The 12,566-nt window shown below is 36.8% G+C and overlaps 1 protein-coding gene across 5 annotated transcripts in view; it reads left to right on the top strand.

Moving 5' to 3' along the window:
- Positions 1-12,566, top strand: part of LOC309667153 (uncharacterized protein) — a 727,466-nt gene that overhangs the window by 406,912 nt on the left and 307,988 nt on the right. The window lies entirely within an intron of this gene.

Genomic DNA, 12,566 nt, shown 5'->3' with positions numbered 1-12,566 from the left:
GTAAGCAATCAATTTCTTTTGTTTATAAGCCATCCAGGCTGTGGTACTTTGTTATAGGTGCTCAAATGGACTAAGACACTCATGAATCTTCAACCTCTCCTTCTCTACTGGCATTTTCTTTAAAGAAGTCCCTCAAAGTCAGATTCTGCAAGATGCAGTGTCAACTAAACTGAGCATATGGGAGAATGTGATGGTTTGTTTTATTGCTTCTATTGTCTACAAATCTGTTGTTTCCTTCTAGGAATTCAGTCCATAAAATGAGAGGGGTTTTTTGTTTGTTTGTTTTTGCAAAAGAGAACGTTTAGCTGTTTATAAATTTATTTATTTATTTATTTATTTATTTATTTATTTATTTATGGCTGTGTTGGGTCTTCGCTTCTGTGCGAGGGCTTTCTCTAGTTGCGGCAAGCGGGGGCCACTCTTCATTGCGGTGCGCGGGCCTCTCACTATCGCGGCCTCTCTTGTTGCGGAGCACCGGTTCCAGACGTGCAGGCTCAGTAGTTGTGGCTCACGGGCCCAGCTGCTCCGCGGCATGTGGGATCTTCCCAGACCAGGGCTCGAACCCATGTCCCCTGCATTGGCAGGCAGATTCTCAACCACTGCGCCACCGGGGATGCCCAAGAGGGGTTTTTTTAAACCACCAAAAGAAAATTTTTTAATTAATAGAGTTTAGAAAAATAAGAGTGCCCGCTATTATTGTAAAGGAAATAGTAATTTATGCAATAGCCTCTCTATCAATGCCAGCTCTTAAGTTAGTATCCCCAGCAAGCTACATATAATATTTATAATTTACTTCAACTTCATTATTACTATATGTACCCAAATTCTTAAATTAGAGTAATCTCAATCTTCATTATAGACAACTTCAATGTTCTTTTTTTTTTTTTTATAAAGTTTTTTTTTTTAATTGATTGATTGATTGATTGCTATATTGGGTCTTCGTTTCTGTGCGAGGGCTTTCTCCAGTTGCGGCAAGCAGGGGCCACTCTTCATCGCGGTGCGCGGGCCGCTCACTATCGCGGCCTCTCTTGTTGCGGAGCACAGGCTCCAGACGCGCTGGCTCAGTAGTTGTGGCTCACGGGCCTAGTTGCTCCGCGGCATGTGGGATCTTCCCAGACCAGGGCTCGAACCTGTGTCCCCTGCATTAGCAGGCAGATTCTCAACCACTGCGCCACCAGGGAAGCCTCAATGTTCTATCGTTTTTTTTTTAATTTATTTATTTATTTATTTATGGCTGTGTTGGGTCTTCGTTTCTGTGCGAGGGCTTTCTCTAGTTGCAGCAAGCGAGGGCCACTCTTCATCGCGGTGCGCGGGCCTCTCACTATCGCGGCCTCTCTTGTTGCGGAGCACAGGCTCCAGACGCGCAGGCTCAGTAATCGTGGCTTACAGGCCCAGTTGCTCCACGGCATGTGGGATCTTCCCAGACCAGGGCTCGAACCCATGTCCCCTGCATTGGCAGGCAGATTCTCAACCACTGTGCCACCAGGGAAGCCCCTGTTCTATCTTAATATACATTATATTTGGGATCCAGTTTAGGCAGGTCATGCCCCTGAGTATGCTTAAATGTTTTTCTAAGATATCTGTGAAATAACACTGACTAAAAAAAATCTATAACAGTTTAAAAAGGATGAATTCCTACCAGCAATTGCATATCAAACATAGTATAATTGAACCCCCATTTACTAGAAAATTGTTCTCCATTGCTTTGACAACAGAATTTGGGGACCTTCTGAAGTTCCTCTTCACCGTTTTCCCCATAAAGTTTCAATGAGTTTAACAGATTGTCTCTTTAGATCTGTAACAATGACTGGAATAGGAAATTCAGACAGCAAAAGAGGTTGCTTCTTAGGCTTACTGCCAGATTTTGAAAACCACTATAACAAGTCGTTTCTGCCAAGTAAGTGCAATCTGAATGCTGGCTAAAACATTTTTAAAAAATGGAAAGAAACCCATGCTGACTAATAGGCGCTAATGTGTGAATAATAATTAGCGCAATTAAGTGACTGGTGCTGTGTGGGTGAAATTTTCAGAATACAAAACATTAATGTAGAGGTTTACATACACGTAAACAAAGCTTTAAAATGGGCTAAAGTGAGCTGTGATATATGGAAATGTTTATGGGTCAGTATAACAATTGTGGAATTTTCATTGCAGGTATGTTAATCTAAGGTATAGAAATTCTATGAATGTAAATTAGTGTTATGACCTTATAAAGTCCTCAGAGATTGTGTCTATATCTATACCTATATCTGTGGCTACAACCCTACACATGGAAAACAGGTTTTGAAGTCTGACATAAGGTGTAGTAACACTAAATTAATGTGCATGCAGGGAGATCAGCTCGGTGCTTTGTGACCACCTAGAGGGGTGGGATAGGGAGGGTGGGAGGGAGGGAGATGCAAGAGGGAAGAGATATGGGGACATATATATATATGTATAACTGATTCACTTTGTTATAAAGCAGAAACTGACACACCATTGTAAAGCAATTATACTCTAATAAAGATGTTAAAAAATAAAAAAAATTTAAAAAAAGAATTAGTATGAAAAATTAACTGTAAAATATCAATAATTTTTATAGCAACATTTTAAAGTGATAATATTTTGCATGTCTTGGGTTAAATAGATTTTTAAAATTAAAAAAAATAATAAATTAATGTGCATGTAATAAGAAAAAATTCACATATATGAAACCACACTACCTGGATGGCTACTAAGATAGCTATTTATCCCTGTCTGGCTCCTGGTCACCTTCCCTCCAATCCATCTATGCTTCTATTTTTAAATCTGTCTATATGTCTCCTATCTGTCTGTCTCTCTGTCTCTGTCTCTGTCTTTCTCTCTTCCTCCACCTATAATTTATCTGAATATATAGGACCAGTTTTTCAGTAAATAGTATGGAATTATAGCTGAGAATCACCATGGGCTTAGTTCATCTAACACAGAGAATAAATTATTATTCTTAGAAATACTGCTGTATCAAGGTCAGGGTTGAGGTCATCTACAAGGCAATGTAGAGGATAGCATATAATTTACTAGCCAGAATCACTCACAGCTGTTGGTGTGTTGGGGGATGGGAATCTTTCTATTAGAAATCTATACTCATTTAGCTTTCAGCAACAAATGCTTTTAAGAGTATAAAAAAAGTCTGTGTTGTGAGCTTAATTAAGAAGCATCAAATTGTCCACTTCTTTTGTTCACCTTTGGAAAATATATTTAGAAGCTGATGATTAGCAACCTGTGTGTTTATTCAACAGGAATAAGGAACTCTAAATCAACATGTTCTAATGTGCTGTCCTTCGCAAATGAAGATGACACTATTGATTCACAATCAACGGGCATACATTTACTTCTTCTTTCTTTTAGGGGGTTAAAGTATCGCTGATGAATAGACTATAATCCCCAGTCTCTTACCTTGTCTAATTTGTGACCAACAGCTTTAATTTAAGAAATAGCTGCTCAGGACAAAACAGGTGGCCCTTGATTGTGAAACAGAGTTGTTTTGTTGTTGTTGTTGCTCCCTGTACAAAGTGACCTGGAGGGTTTTTAATTAGTTCAGATACTCATAGGTTTCTGTGTTTCAGAATGTTTTTATTTGATGGTCTCATTCACCACTACTACTTGTTATATATTCTCTCTACATGCTCTGTACAGCTAGGAGTGTGCCTCTGAAGTAAAGAACACAAAAAAGGGGGCTAGCAGGAAAGAGTCTAAAAAATATTAAAGTCAGATACCCTAGAGGTGAAATTGATCTGGGTCTGCAAACATGGTAAGCAAGAGCATGGTCTGAACTCTGTAAACTCGACTCAAGATTTAAGCCCATCTTTATCATTTCACTCAAATTTCAAAATATTATGAAGAGTCCCCTTGGTTGACAGATCCTGTTTCTCTGCTCTCTAACCTGTGTCTTTCCGTCTCTGCCTTCAGTAAACGTGGCTCTAAGCAAAAGAGGTTTAAAGACGAACTAAATAGGGCCCCCACTTCTCCAGCGGGAAATACTGACAAATAAATAGGTAATTGTCTAATATATATGTAAAGAGTCACAAGTACAGGTAGAAGGGATACTCAATCCATGCTGCAAGTAGAAGGGAATTAAGATGGAGTGCTAGGAAAAGCTTCTTAGGGAACTGTTTCTGTTATCCCTGAATTTCAAAGCTCTCCTTCTCTACTGATATTTTCCCTGTACTCTGTAAGCATGCTCAAGTTTCTCCCTCACTAAAAGAAAGGAAAATCTCATCAGCCCAGTGTTTCTCTCTAACAAGTACCCAGCTCTTCCCACTCTCTCAGTCAGCCAGCTTTCTTCCATGTGTGGTTTACACTGCCTCTGCTTTCAATCTCACCACTTAACTAAAACTTTTCTAACTTTGTCAGCTTTGAACCCTCTTTCTTTTTAGAAACTCTTCATTTGCAGGAATTCTTAGGCATAACTCATTCCATTTTCTTCTCTTATCTTTCTCACGATGCCAAATCCTTTCCTCTGCTCCCGTTTTAAAAACCAGTGTTCTTGGGCTCCCTCTGTGGTAGATTGCTCTGCACATTGTCCGTAGTGATCTGTGTGTGTGTTGGGAGTAGGGGTTAGGGGTGAGGGCAGGGGGGCTGTCTCATCCATGTTCAAGGTTATAACTACAACTTATATACTTATATCTGCCACCTCTAGCCCTAGGGTGTTCTCTGAGTTTCAGAATTGAATATAAATGTTACGAGGTATCTCTCCTTGGCTGTGCCAGAGATATTTCCACATTTTCAAAATAGTCCAAAATTTCTCTCATCATTTCTTCCTCCGGCTACCCTCTTCATGTCAAAACTTACTGCTCCTTAGGATGTTTCTAACTCAGAGTACTAGGGGTCATTCTAAAATTCGCTTCTTCCCTCCTCCCTTCCTCCCTGCTTTCCTTCCTTCCTTCCTTCCTTCCTTCCTTCCTTCCCTTACAGACCCTCACCAAGTCCTTCTAAGTTTACCTCATAAACATTTCTCAACTCTTTTTTCCTCCTTGGCCCAGTTAGTGCCTTTTAACTTCCTGAGGCTTCTCTTGTTACACAGTAGGTAGGGTTCAAAGACATGTAACATAAACCTAATGAAGCTTAAGCTTCTGGCCCCTCCTCTTCTAAGGCCCTGGGTGGGATCTGACAGTGGGCTCCAATAGTCATATATTTTTGCAAATTTGTTATGTAAGATATTTTGACCACAATCAGTTCAGTTCCCTGTCTCCTTCCACACTGTCTTCTTCTCCATAGCACTTTTCTTTAAGTTGAGTAGCCTTGGAATGACTGTAAGCATTTTTAAGCTCTGGCTAAGAGGAGGGTGAATTGGGAATATATTACTTTGGGTTTACAGGATAGCTTTGTGTGGTTAGCAATCACTTCTGTGAGGAGTTAAATTATTGCTACCATCTGGGACTAAGAATGGCTTCCAGGAGTATCCTCACTGTGCCAACTCACCCAGAGTGGTCAAACACAGCAGCTGATGCATAGTTCAGGTCATGATGTGACCATGTCCTGTGGCTCCAGAAGCAGAAGTATGTGTACAATAGAGGACAAACTAGATTGGAAATGCACAGGCACAGAATCTACTCTGTGGAAAACTTCTTCCAATCATCAAAAATGTAGACGTATAAGTGGAAGGCTCATGTCTCATTGATCCCTGGTCAAAATGGAGGTTATGTCATGTCAGGAATATGCTAAAATATACAGCTAATATAATTATAAATCCAACATGGATTTTTCTTTTTTTTAATAAAATGGAATTTATCAAATTCCTGTAATTTTAGGGCAAAATATTATAGTAGTGCTATGTTGGAGAACCTCATATTTAGGGCATCCCAACATACTGAATCACTTCTTAATCTACCTGACACATCTTGTTCTGAAAAAAAAGTCTGTTTGTTCCAAAGGAAGTGGCATATAAAATTACCACCAGTGAAGAAATAACCTGAAGAAATCTGGTGATAAAACTCCTACATATGTTAATTAATAAGTTGTATATGTAGTATAACAGTAATTTGACAGCACATTCAAGTCATTCAGTCATTCTAGTTGCTCTGGTATATACCTTAAATTAGTATTCCTTTTCCTAAAGAGGACCCCCATACTTGCTAGAGTTAATTGTCCCCATTTTACAGATATGTAAACTGAAGCACATGCAGTTTATATAACCTTTCCAAGTAATAATGGTCAGAGTAGAGATTCAGTCCACTTCTTTTAATTCTAAAATCCTAATTATTTTTACTATGTCATGATACTTCCATATAAACTTATAACAATTTGTTTTTAATCTGTAAAACTCAGTTTCTCTACCCAAGACCAAAGATTAATACCATTTCATGACCAATGATGCTATATTACAAGAAAAGAGCTTTGGTAATTTTGTTTTACATTACTCTCACTTAAAATGCTTTCTGTATATTAAAATTAGTTGTAGATATTATTAGTACCTATTGATATACACCATATGGTTTCTTAAGACTTTGCTAATGCAAACTTCAAGGATTATACTACTTAAATTGTAGCAAATTTTATTAAGTGCACTAATGGAAATCATATTTTTAAATTTGTTTGTAAATCTTCAAAATTATCAATGTGTGAAGGCAATCTGTTCTTCACACTTTATCCTTGAAAGTTGATATTAGCCCTCTGAAAGCACCTAAAAGGACTGAGGTAATAATAAATGAGAAAATGAATCCCTGGAATAATAATTAAAATGGCACCCAACTGAAAGATCATGGCAAAACATGCCATGACAGGTAGTGGAAATTAAAAACCAAAATTAATCAAAATATGAAATAAGCACCAATAATTAAGACCCCTTACAAAAATTAAAGATAGTGACTCCTTTAATGAAGAAAGAAGCCTTAAAGGTATGAATATGATACATTATAACACAACCTGCTACTTGGTTGCAACTAGTTCACAAATATTCATGTAGGAAGAACAGAGAAAATGTTTCTTACATCTTGAAAGCTGAATCTAAATAAAAGCAAACTAATAAGCAAGTCTGATGACAGTTTTCTCTTCAGCATTATATAAATTAAAATTGTTAATTTTATTTCTTATATTGACTACAGAAAAGCATTTTGGGGAAAAAAATCGAGATGATTTTAGCTTAGAAATTAAATAGAAAAACCTTTGAAGTGGGAAGTATACGAAGTAGTTTGACCTTTACCGTGTTTTTCATCTTTAGAACTATTTCACTAAAATATTTTTAGAAAGTAGGACTTGAAAACATGAAGTTGATAACATCCTTAAACAGAGTAAATATTAACTGTATATGGAATAGAAATAGGTGCCAATTTGAGTTGGAGGGAGACAATGATAAAAGTATCTGATAATCAAAAGCAGAAGAATAAGGAAATAAGAAATAAAACTGAATAAAGGTGAAAAATAAACTTAAAAGATGATGTGGCTTTTTAAAATAAATGAAATTGATTTTAAACTATTACTTTATTTCAGTGTTGAGCTTTATTAGTTAAAAAGAGAAAATAAATAAATCCATGGGGATATTTTAAATTTTCTCGTAACCTCATGAATTCATTTCCAAATCTTCAGGTCATTCTAAAGATCAGAATGAGGCTATGACCAGTATAATATATGAGATCACACAAGAAGCATAACTTCTTCAAAAGATGGAGAATATTCCCCAGGGGAAAATAAAGCTTAAATAAAAGTCAAAAATTCTTTGAAGAAGTCACAGTTAACAGCAGCAGTCACTCTGTGGAGTCCTTGATGCTACATTCATATATATGAAATTAACAATGTTTTGCGTAACAGTAATTGTTAAAGTGCATTTTCATCAAGTTTGATCTCAAATGTAAAAATTTCTGCCTCCTACATTATAAGATTAAGATTCTCTCTCAAAGATCCTAATCTCCACCTTCTCGAGAATCTCAGTCTTGTGACTGCTGGTCTCAGCTCCTCTGTCACCAAATGTCAAAATGAATGTGTCACATCTCCAGACAAGAATGAATGTTGCAGAAAAAAATATTTTAGGCAGGAGATGATTTTTCCTGGCTCTAGAAGGAATAGCATCAGAGATACTCCATGGAGAAACCTGAAAGCAGACATAACAGTAAGAAATGAACAGGTGACAGAAACTGGGTAGCATTTGTCTTTCTTCATTTAGAAATTATTTTTAAAAAACAAAAGAAAATAGAAGATAAAAAGGAAGAAAGCACTGTTTTTTACAGAATGATGCTTGCTGTTAGGTTTGGATTACCACCAACTCTTCCAAAGCTGAGAAAGCACAGAAAGTTAAATGACAGGTGCATTGTATAACATGGAAGTCAGAAATAAAGGATGGCAGAAAGAGGCAAGAGAAACGGGAAGGTAATTACACTGAAACTGAATCAGGTACCTCTCAGGGCATTATAATATTTCTTTTTACTTGTTAAAGGCACATGGGTCTACAGAGCTCAAAAAGCTGGATAGGAATGACTAAAATTTCGACTTTGGCTACAGCTGTCACAAAGATAAAAGGCCTGGAAACGATTTAAAGTGCATCAGATGTCCCATTTCTTCCAAGAATCTCATCTATCCATTTTAAGTGAAGAACTTAACTTTGTATGCATTTCATGAACAATAAATTAATCATCAGTCTCCTTTGTTCCCCTTAACTTACTCAGAAGTCCCAGGGCATTTTTTTTTTTATCAAAAAGTTTTTTCTAAGGGGAAAAATATTACAGATTATTTCAAAATAATTACATTACAGTCTAGATTTGGTACTAATGACAAACAATTTATACTCTCCCATACACATTGTATCACTATATGTACTCAACATTATTATCCTCCTCCTTCTCTTATACAGACCAAGTAACCCCAGTCATTTTGCTATTCTTTTGTTACCCATTTTTCAGTGCTTTCGTTATTTCCACTTTTCCCCTTTATGCTCTTGTCAGCTGATTAAAATATAGAGTTCAAAGGCAGGCAAACAATGTTGGATACAGGGAGAGTCACTCTGTGGGGCGTTTGATGCTATGTCCTTATCTATACATTTTTCAAGACCAATAATCACTTACCTACAGGCATTGCTGACTCATGGTTAGTTCTCAGGTCTTTTTAATCCATAGTGCTCTTCCCAGTCATGACCAATTTTATATCTGTGAAGTCATTGTGAGATTTCTTATATTTGGGGATTTAATGTCACTCTGCCTACTACATCTCCAATTATAATTTTGTTCTCCAGCTGTGTTCACTGTGTCGATAATAGATCTCTGCTCTAAGTTACAATAAAACCAAATAAATTCAGGTCTTCGGGATTCTCCTTGAAGGACCTTTTGGTTTAGTAATGAATTATTGGTCATTATCTAACCTCTAGAAATTTGCAGCATATTTTCAATGTTTAGAAGTAATATGAGCAAAGAAAATATTTTTTAATGTGTACATGGCTCTGCCTAAGGCTTATCAAATAATAAATACAAGTTTGTAATTTATTGTTTTAAATTCCACAGTATCTTTCTCTATGTGAAAGGATCTGTTTTGTTTTGTATTTTTACCAAAAAACATTAAATATTACAAAAGAATTTCTCAGTACATGATTGCCAACATTATGGGATAGTTACAAATTCATCCAAATGAGCTCTGACTTAACTTTATAATAATATATTACTTAGAATTCCATTAAAACTAGAGAGTAAAGTCTTAATTTTAGTGAATCCTAGAAAAATTAAATTGACTTTGTTGCTAGATTTACCAACACCTGAGTTCCTGGAATATCCTGGAAGATGCCCCTTAGAAACTTTAAGAAAAAAGAAAGAATCTTTAGAAGGAAAAAGTAGTTAATGGGAAAGGAATAGCTGACTATTCACAAGTGTAGTGAAGTGCCTCAAGATGCAAAGTCAAATTACATACAGCTGTCTAATACCGACTTACTACTGAATATGCTCTTGAGTTTTCACAGTTTTTCTCATGAGTTGTGACAAGATGACAACAAAACTACTGCCTTAATTACAGGAAGATTGGAAGGTGTGTAACAGCCCCTCGAGATGACTGAAGAAATTTCACATGAAACACAAACCTCAAGACTAGCGTTTAAATATGCCAAGATAAAAATTTTAAAGTTACACAGAGACTATAATCTCAATATCTTTATCCATTCTTTGATATATGCTACTGTTTACATTTTGAACCAAAAGCCTACTACCCTTTTTTTAAAGCAAAATATAAATATATTTTCTGAAGAGGAGTTACCGCCCTCATTAGAAGTCTTCCCTTCCCCACAGTATTATTCAACATAAAAACCATGGATGCTATAAAGTGATGAATTTCTAATAATGTATTTTTTCACCTAGTGGCATTATTTTTGTTTATTTGTTAGGCCAGATCTCACATCTGAGAAAAGTTCTCCCGAAACCACTTCACAGCTTGCCACTGTCCTCAGTATTTGAAGATGACATTCCTTATCATGATTGCTCTCCAAATGTAAGAGTTGAGGAAGAAACCAATGTACAATAATGCTTCCCACATATAGAGATGGCTCTTTACTTTTCAGTATCTCTTAGACTTGTCGACTGCCCAGATATTTTATTTTAAAAGATCCACACGCTTCTGACTGCAGCCTGCCAAACTGTTCTGTCTACCCCCATGGTCCCCATCCCCACCACGTGCTTGGACTTTGAGCAGCTAGGAAAACTTCAAGTGTTTTCTATTTTCTTTTCCTTTGCCTGCCTTTGCTTCTCTTCGGTCCACTGTACAACAGCAGCTCAGGAACCTTCATTCATTCTCCAGAGATCTACAGCCTGGGAAGGTTGTGCTGTGATGGGCCACGACACTTCTGTGCTGGCAGAATGGCTATGTTCCAGCCCTCGCTTTGAATGATCCTATCTCGCCAGTTAGTGTAAAGTGTTGCCCATTTCTGGGCCAGTGAGTTCAGGAGCAAGGTTCTAATGAAGGCCTGCTAGGGCCGTGGAACTCTACGTAGGGACCATCCCTGTCCTCTGACCACTACTAAATCAACAACTGTTCCTGGGGTTAAATGCATGTCAAAAGAAAGTGGATCATTTGTGTGGTCTGTGCGTTCAAAAGCCAATGGATTTCATCTCTAAATCTTCCATATTACTAATAAGGTAAAATATGGTTTACTGAGTGATCCAGGAATAACCAAAATGACTACTGCATTGGTGGTCAATTTAGATGAAGATAATTAAATTTATATTATTTATTCTTTAAGATATAGGACTGAAGTCCAAGCCAAAACTGATGAGTTGATGCTCATATTCATAGCTAAAAAATTTAAAAATGAATAACTCAACAACTTTAAGAGACTCTCCTAATGATTTTACTGACCACTTAGGGTAGAGCCTAAACACCCAGGTTTCACAATGGATTATGTCGTCCAGCTCCTGTCTTCAGACAGGCGAAGAATTTCTACCCCATTTTATGCCAGGCAACAAAGTTCAAGGGCTGTGACTTGAGAGGAAGAAGCTGGAGAACGTAGATACGCAGCTTCATAATTCACCCCTACCTCTGCTCTACCTCAACACTCCATGCACTTTATCCTAACACCGGTGGATTAGGAGAATTAGGGGAAATCTAAAAATTCAGTAAAAAGAAGAAAATGTCTCTAAACCTGGTGTTGATGTCTCTAAGTGATTATAAATAGCTGAGCAAATGCTGATAGTAAAAATATGAATGCTTTCATTTCCAGAGTGGAGGGTAAGTGAAATTTAACTCATGAAAGGAATAATACACTTTTATTAAGACATTATGTTTCTGGAACATGTTTTAGATATATTATTTGTTATATGATATTATAGCTTATATCTTAAAGATATTTATTTTATTAAGTAAATAAAATTTTGCTCTCTCCAAAATAATATTAATTTTAATTTTTAGCTGAGAACACTGTGATTGACTGTGCTTCATTATTTTTGAAAATCTTGTTTAATTTTTTTTATACAACAAACATATATTTCTCACAATCCTGGGAAGTCCAAGATCAAGGTGCCAGCAGACATGGTGTGTGATGAGACCCCACTTCTTGATTTTATGTAGAAGGTTGTGTTCGCATGGTAGAGAATCTTGTTTAATATTTTTGATACAGCAACTGTAAAGTCTGATTTTAAGTTGTTTATCTTATTACTTTCATTTTATTACATTATATTTTATTTCATTACATAAATGACCTCTATGCCATGTCTATAGGGCCTATAAAAACAATGTAAAATTTATACTCAGGGTGAGGTTCATTGTGCCTATATATACACGTTTCAAACTTTTCTGATAATATGAAAACATATTGACCAATTTCTTATTATATATGTTTAGGTTGTCATTTTTATATCAGTGTGGCTGAAAAGAGTGCCATATAAGGGGTCCAGGTGTCAGATCTATCAGAGAAGACCAATAACTAGTGTAGGAGTGAGAGAAAGGGAGAAAGAGAGGGAGAGAGAGAGAAGGAGAGAGAGAGAGCTAGGGAGAGGGAAAGGGAGAACACTTCTGCTAGTCCCCAGGGACCAGGGCTCCCACCCTTCTCTCAGGGCGTCATCTACTGTGCACGCCAGGCCCAGGAGCAGCTGCACTCTCTGTGTTAGGAGAGTGTTAATTAAATATTATGAATTTATTGACACAAACAG

This window comes from Balaenoptera physalus (genome assembly GCF_965194825.1).
Source record: "Balaenoptera physalus genome assembly, chromosome: 9".
In the NCBI taxonomy this organism is placed as follows: Eukaryota; Metazoa; Chordata; class Mammalia; order Artiodactyla; family Balaenopteridae; genus Balaenoptera; species Balaenoptera physalus.
The sequence above is the reverse complement of the archived record's forward strand: the minus strand, read 5'-3'. Positions and strand labels throughout refer to the sequence as shown.